At 41.7% G+C, this 13,711-nt stretch overlaps 25 non-coding genes across 25 annotated transcripts; all 25 read right to left on the bottom strand.

The window, feature by feature from the left end:
• Window positions 1-1,696: 1,696 nt before the first annotated feature.
• Window positions 1,697-1,768, bottom strand: trnae-cuc (transfer RNA glutamic acid (anticodon CUC)). Its single transcript has one exon. It is a non-coding gene; the product is annotated as a tRNA-Glu (tRNA).
• Window positions 1,769-1,874: 106 nt separating this feature from the next.
• trnae-cuc (transfer RNA glutamic acid (anticodon CUC)) lies at window positions 1,875-1,946 on the bottom strand. Its single transcript has one exon. It is a non-coding gene; the product is annotated as a tRNA-Glu (tRNA).
• A 153-nt stretch (window positions 1,947-2,099) lies between these two features.
• Window positions 2,100-2,171, bottom strand: trnae-uuc (transfer RNA glutamic acid (anticodon UUC)). The gene has a single exon. It is a non-coding gene; the product is annotated as a tRNA-Glu (tRNA).
• A 1,293-nt stretch (window positions 2,172-3,464) lies between these two features.
• Window positions 3,465-3,536, bottom strand: trnae-cuc (transfer RNA glutamic acid (anticodon CUC)). Its single transcript has one exon. It is a non-coding gene; the product is annotated as a tRNA-Glu (tRNA).
• Window positions 3,537-4,013: 477 nt separating this feature from the next.
• On the bottom strand, window positions 4,014-4,085 carry trnae-cuc (transfer RNA glutamic acid (anticodon CUC)). Its single transcript has one exon. It is a non-coding gene; the product is annotated as a tRNA-Glu (tRNA).
• A 1,293-nt stretch (window positions 4,086-5,378) lies between these two features.
• trnae-cuc (transfer RNA glutamic acid (anticodon CUC)) lies at window positions 5,379-5,450 on the bottom strand. The gene has a single exon. It is a non-coding gene; the product is annotated as a tRNA-Glu (tRNA).
• A 106-nt stretch (window positions 5,451-5,556) lies between these two features.
• trnae-cuc (transfer RNA glutamic acid (anticodon CUC)) lies at window positions 5,557-5,628 on the bottom strand. Its single transcript has one exon. It is a non-coding gene; the product is annotated as a tRNA-Glu (tRNA).
• A 153-nt stretch (window positions 5,629-5,781) lies between these two features.
• Window positions 5,782-5,853, bottom strand: trnae-uuc (transfer RNA glutamic acid (anticodon UUC)). Its single transcript has one exon. It is a non-coding gene; the product is annotated as a tRNA-Glu (tRNA).
• Window positions 5,854-7,146: 1,293 nt separating this feature from the next.
• On the bottom strand, window positions 7,147-7,218 carry trnae-cuc (transfer RNA glutamic acid (anticodon CUC)). Its single transcript has one exon. It is a non-coding gene; the product is annotated as a tRNA-Glu (tRNA).
• Window positions 7,219-7,695: 477 nt separating this feature from the next.
• Window positions 7,696-7,767, bottom strand: trnae-cuc (transfer RNA glutamic acid (anticodon CUC)). The gene has a single exon. It is a non-coding gene; the product is annotated as a tRNA-Glu (tRNA).
• Window positions 7,768-8,098: 331 nt separating this feature from the next.
• Window positions 8,099-8,170, bottom strand: trnae-cuc (transfer RNA glutamic acid (anticodon CUC)). Its single transcript has one exon. It is a non-coding gene; the product is annotated as a tRNA-Glu (tRNA).
• Window positions 8,171-8,276: 106 nt separating this feature from the next.
• On the bottom strand, window positions 8,277-8,348 carry trnae-uuc (transfer RNA glutamic acid (anticodon UUC)). Its single transcript has one exon. It is a non-coding gene; the product is annotated as a tRNA-Glu (tRNA).
• Window positions 8,349-9,080: 732 nt separating this feature from the next.
• Window positions 9,081-9,152, bottom strand: trnae-uuc (transfer RNA glutamic acid (anticodon UUC)). The gene has a single exon. It is a non-coding gene; the product is annotated as a tRNA-Glu (tRNA).
• Window positions 9,153-9,258: 106 nt separating this feature from the next.
• Window positions 9,259-9,330, bottom strand: trnae-uuc (transfer RNA glutamic acid (anticodon UUC)). Its single transcript has one exon. It is a non-coding gene; the product is annotated as a tRNA-Glu (tRNA).
• Window positions 9,331-9,676: 346 nt separating this feature from the next.
• On the bottom strand, window positions 9,677-9,748 carry trnae-cuc (transfer RNA glutamic acid (anticodon CUC)). Its single transcript has one exon. It is a non-coding gene; the product is annotated as a tRNA-Glu (tRNA).
• A 492-nt stretch (window positions 9,749-10,240) lies between these two features.
• trnae-cuc (transfer RNA glutamic acid (anticodon CUC)) lies at window positions 10,241-10,312 on the bottom strand. The gene has a single exon. It is a non-coding gene; the product is annotated as a tRNA-Glu (tRNA).
• A 153-nt stretch (window positions 10,313-10,465) lies between these two features.
• trnae-uuc (transfer RNA glutamic acid (anticodon UUC)) lies at window positions 10,466-10,537 on the bottom strand. Its single transcript has one exon. It is a non-coding gene; the product is annotated as a tRNA-Glu (tRNA).
• Window positions 10,538-11,076: 539 nt separating this feature from the next.
• On the bottom strand, window positions 11,077-11,148 carry trnae-cuc (transfer RNA glutamic acid (anticodon CUC)). Its single transcript has one exon. It is a non-coding gene; the product is annotated as a tRNA-Glu (tRNA).
• Window positions 11,149-11,640: 492 nt separating this feature from the next.
• Window positions 11,641-11,712, bottom strand: trnae-cuc (transfer RNA glutamic acid (anticodon CUC)). Its single transcript has one exon. It is a non-coding gene; the product is annotated as a tRNA-Glu (tRNA).
• Window positions 11,713-11,818: 106 nt separating this feature from the next.
• trnae-cuc (transfer RNA glutamic acid (anticodon CUC)) lies at window positions 11,819-11,890 on the bottom strand. The gene has a single exon. It is a non-coding gene; the product is annotated as a tRNA-Glu (tRNA).
• Window positions 11,891-12,414: 524 nt separating this feature from the next.
• trnae-cuc (transfer RNA glutamic acid (anticodon CUC)) lies at window positions 12,415-12,486 on the bottom strand. The gene has a single exon. It is a non-coding gene; the product is annotated as a tRNA-Glu (tRNA).
• A 299-nt stretch (window positions 12,487-12,785) lies between these two features.
• Window positions 12,786-12,857, bottom strand: trnae-cuc (transfer RNA glutamic acid (anticodon CUC)). Its single transcript has one exon. It is a non-coding gene; the product is annotated as a tRNA-Glu (tRNA).
• Window positions 12,858-12,963: 106 nt separating this feature from the next.
• trnae-cuc (transfer RNA glutamic acid (anticodon CUC)) lies at window positions 12,964-13,035 on the bottom strand. The gene has a single exon. It is a non-coding gene; the product is annotated as a tRNA-Glu (tRNA).
• Window positions 13,036-13,141: 106 nt separating this feature from the next.
• trnae-cuc (transfer RNA glutamic acid (anticodon CUC)) lies at window positions 13,142-13,213 on the bottom strand. The gene has a single exon. It is a non-coding gene; the product is annotated as a tRNA-Glu (tRNA).
• A 153-nt stretch (window positions 13,214-13,366) lies between these two features.
• trnae-uuc (transfer RNA glutamic acid (anticodon UUC)) lies at window positions 13,367-13,438 on the bottom strand. Its single transcript has one exon. It is a non-coding gene; the product is annotated as a tRNA-Glu (tRNA).
• Between the last annotated feature and the right edge of the window lie 273 nt (window positions 13,439-13,711).

Genomic DNA, 13,711 nt, shown 5'->3' with positions numbered 1-13,711 from the left:
CACTAGACCATCAGGGACACAATTATGCAAATGGAGTCATAGTTTAAGTCGAATGCTTTAAAAACATCTGTAGTTTGGCTTGAATTAAAATTTAGAGCTTCAATTCCCTGACTAGGAATTTAACACTTTATATCTGATTTCCCTGACCGGAAATTGAACCCGGGCCACAGCGGTGAAAGCGCCAAATCCTAGCCACTAGACCATCAGGGACACAATTATGCAAATGAAGTCATAGTTTAAGTCGAATACATTAAAAAAATCTGCAGTTTGGCTTGAATTAAAAGTTAGAGCTTGAATTCCCTGACCAGGAATTTAACACTTTATATCTGAATTCCCTGACCGGAAATTGAACCCGGGCCGCGGCGGTGAGAGCGCCAAATCCTAGCCACTAGACCATCAGGGACATGATTATGCTAATGATGTCTTAATTTAAGACGAAAACTTTAAAAACATCTGCAGTTTGGCTTGAATTAAAAGTTGGATCTGGAATTCCATAACATCTGCAGTTTGGCTTGAATTAAAAGTTGGATCTGGAATTCCAAACTCTAAATCTCATTTCCCTGACCGGGAATTGAACCCGGGCCGCGGCGAAAGCGCCAAATCCTAGCCACTAGACCACCAGGGACACAATTATGCAAATGAAGTCATAGTTTAAGTCGAATACATTAAAAACATCTGCAGTTTGGCTTGAATTAAAAGTTAAAGCTTGAATTCCCTGACCAGGAATTTAACACTTTATATCTGACTTCCCTGACCGGAAATTGAACCCGGGCCACATTTGTGAAAGCGCCAAATCCTAGCCACTAGACCATCAGGGACACAATTATGCAAATGAAGTCATAGTTTAAGTCGAATACATTAAAAACATCTGCAGTTTGGCTTGAATTAAAAGTTAAAGCTTGAATTCCCTGACCAGGAATTTAACACTTTATATCTGACTTCCCTGACCGGAAATTGAACCCGGGCCACAGCGATGAAAGCACCAAATCCTAGCCACTAGACCATCAGGGACACAATTATGCAAATGGAGTCATAGTTTAAGTCGAATGCTTTAAAAACATCTGCAGTTTGGCTTGAATTAAAAGTTAGAGCTTGAATTCCCTGACCAGGAATTTAACACTTTATATCTGAAATCCCTGACCGGAAATTGAACCCGGGCCGCGGCGGTGAGAGCGCCGAATCCTAGCCACTAGACCATCAGGGACATGATTATGCTAATGATGTCTTAATTTAAGTCGAAAACTTTAAAAACATCTGCAGTTTGGCTTGAATTAAAAGTTAAAGCTTGAATTCCCTGACCAGGAATTTAACACTTTATATCTGACTTCCCTGACCGGAAATTGAACCCGGGCCACATTTGTGAAAGCGCCAAATCCTAGCCACTAGACCATCAGGGACACAATTATGCAAATGGAGTCATAGTTTAAGTCGAATACATTAAAAACATCTGCAGTTTGGCTTGAATTAAAAGTTAAAGCTTGAATTCCCTGACCAGGAATTTAACACTTTATATCTGACTTCCCTGACCGGAAATTGAACCCGGGCCACAGCGGTGAAAGCGCCAAATCCTAGCCACTAGACCCTCAGGGACACAATTATGCAAATGAAGTCATAGTTTAAGTTGAATGCTTTAAAAACATCTGTAGTTTGGCTTGAATTAAAAGTTGGATCTGCAATTCCAAACTCTAAATCTCATTTCCCTGACCGGGAATTGAACCCGGGCCGCGGCGGTGAGAGCGCCGAATCCTAGCCACTAGACCATCAGGGACACGATTATGCAAATGAAGTCATAGTTTAAGTCAAAAACTTTAAAAACATCTGCAGTTTGGCTTGAATTAAAAGTTGGATCTGGAATTCCAAACTCTAAATCTCATTTCCCTGACCGGGAATTGAACCCGGGCCGCGGCGGTGAGAGCGCCGAATCCTAGCCACTAGACCATCAGGGACATGATTATGCTAATGATGTCTTAATTTAAGTCGAAAACTTTAAAAACATCTGCAGTTTGGCTTGAATTAAAAGTTGGATCTGGAATTCCATAACATCTGCAGTTTGGCTTGAATTAAAAGTTGGATCTGGAATTCCAAACTCTAAATCTCATTTCCCTGACCGGGAATTGAACCCGGGCCGCGGCGGTGAAAGCGCCAAATCCTAGCCACTAGACCACCAGGGACACAATTATGCAAATGAAGTCATAGTTTAAGTCGAATACATTAAAAACATCTGCAGTTTGGCTTGAATTAAAAGTTAAAGCTTGAATTCCCTGACCAGGAATTTAACACTTTATATCTGACTTCCCTGACCTGAAATTGAACCCGGGCCACAGCGGTGAAAGCGCCAAATCCTAGCCACTAGACCATCAGGGACACAATTATGCAAATGGAGTCATAGTTTAAGTCGAATGCTTTAAAAACATCTGTAGTTTGGCTTGAATTAAAATTTAGAGCTTCAATTCCCTGACTAGGAATTTAACACTTTATATCTGATTTCCCTGACCGGAAATTGAACCCGGGCCACAGCGGTGAAAGCGCCAAATCCTAGCCACTAGACCATCAGGGACACAATTATGCAAATGAAGTCATAGTTTAAGTCGAATACATTAAAAAAATCTGCAGTTTGGCTTGAATTAAAAGTTAGAGCTTGAATTCCCTGACCAGGAATTTAACACTTTATATCTGAATTCCCTGACCGGAAATTGAACCCGGGCCGCGGCGGTGAGAGCGCCAAATCCTAGCCACTAGACCATCAGGGACATGATTATGCTAATGATGTCTTAATTTAAGACGAAAACTTTAAAAACATCTGCAGTTTGGCTTGAATTAAAAGTTGGATCTGGAATTCCATAACATCTGCAGTTTGGCTTGAATTAAAAGTTGGATCTGGAATTCCAAACTCTAAATCTCATTTCCCTGACCGGGAATTGAACCCGGGCCGCGGCGAAAGCGCCAAATCCTAGCCACTAGACCACCAGGGACACAATTATGCAAATGAAGTCATAGTTTAAGTCGAATACATTAAAAACATCTGCAGTTTGGCTTGAATTAAAAGTTAAAGCTTGAATTCCCTGACCAGGAATTTAACACTTTATATCTGACTTCCCTGACCGGAAATTGAACCCGGGCCACATTTGTGAAAGCGCCAAATCCTAGCCACTAGACCATCAGGGACACAATTATGCAAATGAAGTCATAGTTTAAGTCGAATACATTAAAAACATCTGCAGTTTGGCTTGAATTAAAAGTTAAAGCTTGAATTCCCTGACCAGGAATTTAACACTTTATATCTGACTTCCCTGACCGGAAATTGAACCCGGGCCACAGCGGTGAAAGCGCCAAATCCTAGCCACTAGACCCTCAGGGACACAATTATGCAAATGAAGTCATAGTTTAAGTCGAATGCTTTAAAAACATCTGTAGTTTGGCTTGAATTAAAAGTTGGATCTGCAATTCCAAACTCTAAATCTCATTTCCCTGACCGGGAATTGAACCCGGGCCGCGGCGGTGAGAGCGCCGAATCCTAGCCACTAGACCATCAGGGACATGATTATGCAAATGAAGTCATAGTTTAAGTCAAAAACTTTAAAAACATCTGCAGTTTGGCTTGAATTAAAAGTTGGATCTGGAATTCCAAACTCTAAATCTCATTTCCCTGACCGGGAATTGAACCCGGGCCACATTTGTGAAAGCGCCAAATCCTAGCCACTAGACCATCAGGGACACAATTATGCAAATGGAGTCATAGTTTAAGTCGAATACATTAAAAACATCTGCAGTTTGGCTTGAATTAAAAGTTAAAGCTTGAATTCCCTGACCAGGAATTTAACACTTTATATCTGACTTCCCTGACCGGAAATTGAACCCGGGCCACAGCGGTGAAAGCGCCAAATCCTAGCCACTAGACCCTCAGGGACACAATTATGCAAATGAAGTCATAGTTTAAGTCGAATGCTTTAAAAACATCTGTAGTTTGGCTTGAATTAAAAGTTGGATCTGCAATTCCAAACTCTAAATCTCATTTCCCTGACCGGGAATTGAACCCGGGCCACGGCGGTGAGAGCGCCGAATCCTAGCCACTAGACCATCAGGGACATGATTATGCAAATGATGTCTTAATTTAAGACGAAAACTTTAAAAACATCTGCAGTTTGGCTTGAATTAAAAGTTGGATCTGGAATTCCATAACATCTGCAGTTTGGCTTGAATTAAAAGTTGGATCTGGAATTCCAAACTCTAAATCTCATTTCCCTGACCGGGAATTGAACCCGGGCCGCGGCGAAAGCGCCAAATCCTAGCCACTAGACCACCAGGGACACAATTATGCAAATGAAGTCATAGTTTAAGTCGAATACATTAAAAACATCTGCAGTTTGGCTTGAATTAAAAGTTAAAGCTTGAATTCCCTGACCAGGAATTTAACACTTTATATCTGACTTCCCTGACCGGAAATTGAACCCGGGCCACATTTGTGAAAGCGCCAAATCCTAGCCACTAGACCATCAGGGACACAATTATGCAAATGAAGTCATAGTTTAAGTCGAATACATTAAAAACATCTGCAGTTTGGCTTGAATTAAAAGTTAAAGCTTGAATTCCCTGACCAGGAATTTAACACTTTATATCTGACTTCCCTGACCGGAAATTGAACCCGGGCCACAGCGATGAAAGCACCAAATCCTAGCCACTAGACCATCAGGGACACAATTATGCAAATGGAGTCATAGTTTAAGTCGAATGCTTTAAAAACATCTGCAGTTTGGCTTGAATTAAAAGTTAGAGCTTGAATTCCCTGACCAGGAATTTAACACTTTATATCTGAAATCCCTGACCGGAAATTGAACCCGGGCCGCGGCGGTGAGAGCGCCGAATCCTAGCCACTAGACCATCAGGGACATGATTATGCTAATGATGTCTTAATTTAAGTCGAAAACTTTAAAAACATCTGCAGTTTGGCTTGAATTAAAAGTTAAAGCTTGAATTCCCTGACCAGGAATTTAACACTTTATATCTGACTTCCCTGACCGGAAATTGAACCCGGGCCACATTTGTGAAAGCGCCAAATCCTAGCCACTAGACCATCAGGGACACAATTATGCAAATGGAGTCATAGTTTAAGTCGAATACATTAAAAACATCTGCAGTTTGGCTTGAATTAAAAGTTAAAGCTTGAATTCCCTGACCAGGAATTTAACACTTTATATCTGACTTCCCTGACCGGAAATTGAACCCGGGCCACAGCGGTGAAAGCGCCAAATCCTAGCCACTAGACCCTCAGGGACACAATTATGCAAATGAAGTCATAGTTTAAGTTGAATGCTTTAAAAACATCTGTAGTTTGGCTTGAATTAAAAGTTGGATCTGCAATTCCAAACTCTAAATCTCATTTCCCTGACCGGGAATTGAACCCGGGCCGCGGCGGTGAGAGCGCCGAATCCTAGCCACTAGACCATCAGGGACACGATTATGCAAATGAAGTCATAGTTTAAGTCAAAAACTTTAAAAACATCTGCAGTTTGGCTTGAATTAAAAGTTGGATCTGGAATTCCAAACTCTAAATCTCATTTCCCTGACCGGGAATTGAACCCGGGCCGCGGCGGTGAGAGCGCCGAATCCTAGCCACTAGACCATCAGGGACATGATTATGCTAATGATGTCTTAATTTAAGTCGAAAACTTTAAAAACATCTGCAGTTTGGCTTGAATTAAAAGTTGGATCTGGAATTCCATAACATCTGCAGTTTGGCTTGAATTAAAAGTTGGATCTGGAATTCCAAACTCTAAATCTCATTTCCCTGACCGGGAATTGAACCCGGGCCGCGGCGGTGAAAGCGCCAAATCCTAGCCACTAGACCACCAGGGACACAATTATGCAAATGAAGTCATAGTTTAAGTCGAATACATTAAAAACATCTGCAGTTTGGCTTGAATTAAAAGTTAAAGCTTGAATTCCCTGACCAGGAATTTAACACTTTATATCTGACTTCCCTGACCTGAAATTGAACCCGGGCCACAGCGGTGAAAGCGCCAAATCCTAGCCACTAGACCATCAGGGACACAATTATGCAAATGGAGTCATAGTTTAAGTCGAATGCTTTAAAAACATCTGTAGTTTGGCTTGAATTAAAATTTAGAGCTTCAATTCCCTGACTAGGAATTTAACACTTTATATCTGATTTCCCTGACCGGAAATTGAACCCGGGCCACAGCGGTGAAAGCGCCAAATCCTAGCCACTAGACCATCAGGGACACAATTATGCAAATGAAGTCATAGTTTAAGTCGAATACATTAAAAAAATCTGCAGTTTGGCTTGAATTAAAAGTTAGAGCTTGAATTCCCTGACCAGGAATTTAACACTTTATATCTGAATTCCCTGACCGGAAATTGAACCCGGGCCGCGGCGGTGAGAGCGCCAAATCCTAGCCACTAGACCATCAGGGACATGATTATGCTAATGATGTCTTAATTTAAGACGAAAACTTTAAAAACATCTGCAGTTTGGCTTGAATTAAAAGTTGGATCTGGAATTCCATAACATCTGCAGTTTGGCTTGAATTAAAAGTTGGATCTGGAATTCCAAACTCTAAATCTCATTTCCCTGACCGGGAATTGAACCCGGGCCGCGGCGAAAGCGCCAAATCCTAGCCACTAGACCACCAGGGACACAATTATGCAAATGAAGTCATAGTTTAAGTCGAATACATTAAAAACATCTGCAGTTTGGCTTGAATTAAAAGTTAAAGCTTGAATTCCCTGACCAGGAATTTAACACTTTATATCTGACTTCCCTGACCGGAAATTGAACCCGGGCCACATTTGTGAAAGCGCCAAATCCTAGCCACTAGACCATCAGGGACACAATTATGCAAATGAAGTCATAGTTTAAGTCGAATACATTAAAAACATCTGCAGTTTGGCTTGAATTAAAAGTTAAAGCTTGAATTCCCTGACCAGGAATTTAACACTTTATATCTGACTTCCCTGACCGGAAATTGAACCCGGGCCACAGCGGTGAAAGCGCCAAATCCTAGCCACTAGACCCTCAGGGACACAATTATGCAAATGAAGTCATAGTTTAAGTCGAATGCTTTAAAAACATCTGTAGTTTGGCTTGAATTAAAAGTTGGATCTGCAATTCCAAACTCTAAATCTCATTTCCCTGACCGGGAATTGAACCCGGGCCGCGGCGGTGAGAGCGCCGAATCCTAGCCACTAGACCATCAGGGACATGATTATGCAAATGAAGTCATAGTTTAAGTCAAAAACTTTAAAAACATCTGCAGTTTGGCTTGAATTAAAAGTTGGATCTGGAATTCCAAACTCTAAATCTCATTTCCCTGACCGGGAATTGAACCCGGGCCACATTTGTGAAAGCGCCAAATCCTAGCCACTAGACCATCAGGGACACAATTATGCAAATGGAGTCATAGTTTAAGTCGAATACATTAAAAACATCTGCAGTTTGGCTTGAATTAAAAGTTAAAGCTTGAATTCCCTGACCAGGAATTTAACACTTTATATCTGACTTCCCTGACCGGAAATTGAACCCGGGCCACAGCGGTGAAAGCGCCAAATCCTAGCCACTAGACCCTCAGGGACACAATTATGCAAATGAAGTCATAGTTTAAGTCGAATGCTTTAAAAACATCTGTAGTTTGGCTTGAATTAAAAGTTGGATCTGCAATTCCAAACTCTAAATCTCATTTCCCTGACCGGGAATTGAACCCGGGCCACGGCGGTGAGAGCGCCGAATCCTAGCCACTAGACCATCAGGGACATGATTATGCAAATGAAGTCATAGTTTAAGTCAAAAACTTTAAAAACATCTGCAGTTTGGCTTGAATTAAAAGTTGGATCTGGAATTCCAAACTCTAAATCTCATTTCCCTGACCGGGAATTGAACCCCGGCCGCGGCGGTGAGAGCGCCGAATCCTAGCCACTAGACCATCAGGGACACGATTATGCAAATGAAGTCTTAATTTAAGTCGAAAACTTTAAAAACATCTGCAGTTTGGCTTGAATTAAAAGTTGGATCTGGAATTCCATAACATCTGCAGTTTGGCTTGAATTAAAAGTTGGATCTGGAATTCCAAACTCTAAGTCTCACTTCCCTGACCGGGAATTGAACCCGGGCCGCGGCGGTGAGAGCACCGAATCCTAGCCACTAGACCATCAGGGACATGATTATGCAAATGAAGTCATAGTTTAAGTCAAAAACTTTAAAAACATCTGCAGTTTGGCTTGAATTAAAAGTTGGATCTGGAATTCCAAAGTCTAAATCTCATTTCCCTGACCGGGAATTGAACCCGGGCCGCGGCGGTGAAAGCGCCAAATCCTAGCCACTAGACCACCAGGGACACAATTATGCAAATGAAGTCATAGTTTAAGTCGAATACATTAAAAACATCTGCAGTTTGGCTTGAATTAAAAGTTAAAGCTTGAATTCCCTGACCAGGAATTTAACACTTTATATCTGACTTCCCTGACCTGAAATTGAACCCGGGCCACAGCGGTGAAAGCGCCAAATCCTAGCCACTAGACCATCAGGGACACAATTATGCAAATGGAGTCATAGTTTAAGTCGAATGCTTTAAAAACATCTGTAGTTTGGCTTGAATTAAAATATAGAGCTTCAATTCCCTGACTAGGAATTTAACACTTTATATCTGATTTCCCTGACCGGAAATTGAACCCGGGCCACAGCGGTGAAAGCGCCAAATCCTAGCCACTAGACCATCAGGGACACAATTATGCAAATGAAGTCATAGTTTAAGTCGAATACATTAAAAAAATCTGCAGTTTGGCTTGAATTAAAAGTTAGAGCTTGAATTCCCTGACCAGGAATTTAACACTTTATATCTGAATTCCCTGACCGGAAATTGAACCCGGGCCGCGGCGGTGAGAGCGCCGAATCCTAGCCACTAGACCATCAGGGACATGATTATGCTAATGATGTCTTAATTTAAGTCGAAAACTTTAAAAAAATCTGCAGTTTGGCTTGAATTAAAAGTTGGATCTGGAATTCCATAACATCTGCAGTTTGGCTTGAATTAAAAGTTGGATCTGGAATTCCAAACTCTAAATCTCATTTCCCTGACCGGGAATTGAACCCGGGCCGCGGCGGTGAAAGCGCCAAATCCTAGCCACTAGACCACCAGGGACACAATTATGCAAATGAAGTCATAGTTTAAGTCGAATACATTAAAAACATCTGCAGTTTGGCTTGAATTAAAAGTTGGATCTGGAATTCCAAACTCTAAATCTCATTTCCCTGACCGGGAATTGAACCCGGGCCGCGGCGGTGAAAGCGCCAAATCCTAGCCACTAGACCATCATGGACACAATTATGCAAATGGAGTCATAGTTTAAGTCGAATACATTAAAAAAATCTGCAGTTTGGCTTCAATTAAAAGTTAGAGCTTGAATTCCCTGACCAGGAATTTAACACTTTATATCTGAATTCCCTGACCGGAAATTGAACCCGGGCCGCGGCGGTGAGAGCGCCGAATCCTAGCCACTAGACCATCAGGGACATGATTATGCTAATGATGTCTTAATTTAAGTCGAAAACTTTAAAAACATCTGCAGTTTGGCTTGAATTAAAAGTTGGATCTGGAATTCCATAACATCTGCAGTTTGGCTTGAATTAAAAGTTGGATCTGGAATTCCAAACTCTAAATCTCATTTCCCTGACCGGGAATTGAACCCGGGCCGCGGCGGTGAGAGCGCCGAATCCTAGCCACTAGACCATCAGGGACATGATTATGCTAATGATGTCTTAATTTAAGTCGAAAACTTTAAAAACATCTGCAGTTTGGCTTGAATTAAAAGTTAAAGCTTGAATTCCCTGACCAGGAATTTAACACTTTATATCTGACTTCCCTGACCGGAAATTGAACCCGGGCCACATTTGTGAAAGCGCCAAATCCTAGCCACTAGACCATCAGGGACACAATTATGCAAATGGAGTCATAGTTTAAGTCGAATACATTAAAAACATCTGCAGTTTGGCTTGAATTAAAAGTTAAAGCTTGAATTCCCTGACCAGGAATTTAACACTTTATATCTGACTTCCCTGACCGGAAATTGAACCCGGGCCACAGCGGTGAAAGCGCCAAATCCTAGCCACTAGACCCTCAGGGACACAATTATGCAAATGAAGTCATAGTTTAAGTTGAATGCTTTAAAAACATCTGTAGTTTGGCTTGAATTAAAAGTTGGATCTGGAATTCCAAACTCTAAATCTCATTTCCCTGACCGGGAATTGAACCCGGGCCGCGGCGGTGAGAGCGCCGAATCCTAGCCACTAGACCATCAGGGACATGATTATGCTAATGATGTCTTAATTTAAGTCGAAAACTTTAAAAACATCTGCAGTTTGGCTTGAATTAAAAGTTGGATCTGGAATTCCATAACATCTGCAGTTTGGCTTGAATTAAAAGTTGGATCTGGAATTCCAAACTCTAAATCTCATTTCCCTGACCGGGAATTGAACCCGGGCCGCGGCGGTGAAAGCGCCAAATCCTAGCCACTAGACCACCAGGGACACAATTATGCAAATGGAGTCATAGTTTAAGTCGAATGCTTTAAAAACATCTGTAGTTTGGCTTGAATTAAAATTTAGAGCTTCAATTCCCTGACTAGGAATTTAACACTTTATATCTGATTTCCCTGACCGGAAATTGAACCCGGGCCACAGCGGTGAAAGCGCCAAATCCTAGCCACTAGACCATCAGGGACACAATTATGCAAATGAAGTCATAGTTTAAGTCGAATACATTAAAAAAATCTGCAGTTTGGCTTGAATTAAAAGTTAGAGCTTGAATTCCCTGACCAGGAATTTAACACTTTATATCTGAATTCCCTGACCGGAAATTGAACCCGGGCCGCGGCGGTGAGAGCGCCAAATCCTAGCCACTAGACCATCAGGGACATGATTATGCTAATGATGTCTTAATTTAAGACGAAAACTTTAAAAACATCTGCAGTTTGGCTTGAATTAAAAGTTGGATCTGGAATTCCATAACATCTGCAGTTTGGCTTGAATTAAAAGTTGGATCTGGAATTCCAAACTCTAAATCTCATTTCCCTGACCGGGAATTGAACCCGGGCCGCGGCGGTGAGAGCGCCGAATCCTAGCCACTAGACCATCAGGGACATGATTATGCTAATGATGTCTTAATTTAAGTCGAAAACTTTAAAAACATCTGCAGTTTGGCTTGAATTAAAAGTTAAAGCTTGAATTCCCTGACCAGGAATTTAACACTTTATATCTGACTTCCCTGACCGGAAATTGAACCCGGGCCACATTTGTGAAAGCGCCAAATCCTAGCCACTAGACCATCAGGGACACAATTATGCAAATGGAGTCATAGTTTAAGTCGAATACATTAAAAACATCTGCAGTTTGGCTTGAATTAAAAGTTAAAGCTTGAATTCCCTGACCAGGAATTTAACACTTTATATCTGACTTCCCTGACCGGAAATTGAACCCGGGCCACAGCGGTGAAAGCGCCAAATCCTAGCCACTAGACCCTCAGGGACACAATTATGCAAATGAAGTCATAGTTTAAGTTGAATGCTTTAAAAACATCTGTAGTTTGGCTTGAATTAAAAGTTGGATCTGCAATTCCAAACTCTAAATCTCATTTCCCTGACCGGGAATTGAACCCGGGCCGCGGCGGTGAGAGCGCCGAATCCTAGCCACTAGACCATCAGGGACACGATTATGCAAATGAAGTCATAGTTTAAGTCAAAAACTTTAAAAACATCTGCAGTTTGGCTTGAATTAAAAGTTGGATCTGGAATTCCAAACTCTAAATCTCATTTCCCTGACCGGGAATTGAACCCGGGCCGCGGCGGTGAGAGCGCCGAATCCTAGCCACTAGACCATCAGGGACATGATTATGCTAATGAAGTCTTAATTTAAATCGAAAACTTTAAAAACATCTGCAGTTTGGCTTGAAATAAAAGTTGGATCTGGAATTCCATAACATCTGCAGTTTGGCTTGAATTAAAAGTTGGATCTGGAATTCCAAACTCTAAATCTCATTTCCCTGACCGGGAATTGAACCCGGGCCGCGACGGTGAAAGCGCCAAATCCTAGCCACTAGAACATCAGGGACACAATTATGCAAATGAAGTCATAGTTTAAGTCGAATACTTTAAAAACATCTGCAGTTTGGCTTGAATTAAAAGTTAAAGCTGGAATTCCCTGACCAGGAATTTAACACTTTATATCTGATTTCCCTGACCGGGAATTGAACCCTGGCCACAGCGGTGAAAGCGCCAAATCCTAGCCACTAGACCCTCAGGGACACAATTATGCAAATGAAGTCATAGTTTAAGTTGAATACTTTAAAAACATCTGCAGTTTGGCTTGAATTAAAAGTTGGATCTGGAATTCCAAAATCTAAATCTCATTTCCCTGACCGGGAATTGAACCCGGGCCGCGGCGGTGAGAGCGCCGAATCCTAGCCACTAGACCATCAGGGACATGATTATGCTAATGAAGTCTTAATTTAAGTCGAAAACTTTAAAAACATCTGCAGTTTGGCTTGAATTAAAAGTTAAAGCTTGAATTCCCTGACCAGGAATTTAACACTTTATATCTGACTTCCCTGACCGGAAATTGAACCCGGGCCACAGCGGTGAAAGCGCCAAATCCTAGCCACTAGACCCTCAGGGACACAATTATGCAAATGAAGTCATAGTTTAAGTTGAATGCTTTAAAAACATCTGTAGTTTGGCTTGAATTAAAAGTTGGATCTGCAATTCCAAACTCTAAATCTCATTTCCCTGACCGGGAATTGAACCCGGGCCACGGCGGTGAGAGCGCCGAATCCTAGCCACTAGACCATCAGGGACATGATTATGCAAATGAAGTCATAGTTTAAGTCAAAAACTTTAAAAACATCTGCAGTTTGGCTTGAATTAAAAGTTGGATCTGGAATTCCAAACTCTAAATCTCATTTCCCTGACCGGGAATTGAACCCGGGCCGCGGCGGTGAGAGCGCCGAATCCTAGCCACTAGACCATCAGGGACACGATTATGCAAATGAAGTCATAGTTTAAGTCAAAAACTTTAAAAACATCTGCAGTTTGGCTTGAATTAAAAGTTGGATCTGGAATTCCAAACTCTAAATCTCATTTCCCTGACCGGGAATTGAACCCGGGCCGCGGCGGTGAGAGCGCCGAATCCTAGCCACTAGACCATCAGGGACATGATTATGCTAATGATGTCTTAATTTAAGTCGAAAACTTTAAAAACATCTGCAGTTTGGCTTGAATTAAAAGTTGGATCTGGAATTCCATAACATCTGCAGTTTGGCTTGAATTAAAAGTTGGATCTGGAATTCCAAACTCTAAATCTCATTTCCCTGACCGGGAATTGAACCCGGGCCGCGGCGGTGAAAGCGCCAAATCCTAGCCACTAGACCACCAGGGACACAATTATGCAAATGAAGTCATAGTTTAAGTCGAATACATTAAAAACATCTGCAGTTTGGCTTGAATTAAAAGTTAAAGCTTGAATACCCTGACCAGGAATTTAACACTTTATATCTGACTTCCCTGACCTGAAATTGAACCCGGGCCACAGCGGTGAAAGCGCCAAATCCTAGCCACTAGACCATCAGGGACACAATTATGCAAATGGAGTCATAGTTTAAGTCGAATGCTTTAAAAACATCTGTAGTTTGGCTTGAATTAAAATTTAGAG

Source organism: Gasterosteus aculeatus, chromosome 4, assembly GCF_964276395.1.
Source record: "Gasterosteus aculeatus chromosome 4, fGasAcu3.hap1.1, whole genome shotgun sequence".
NCBI lineage: Eukaryota > Metazoa > Chordata > Actinopteri > Perciformes > Gasterosteidae > Gasterosteus > Gasterosteus aculeatus.
This window is presented reverse-complemented; position numbering and strand designations above follow the sequence as displayed.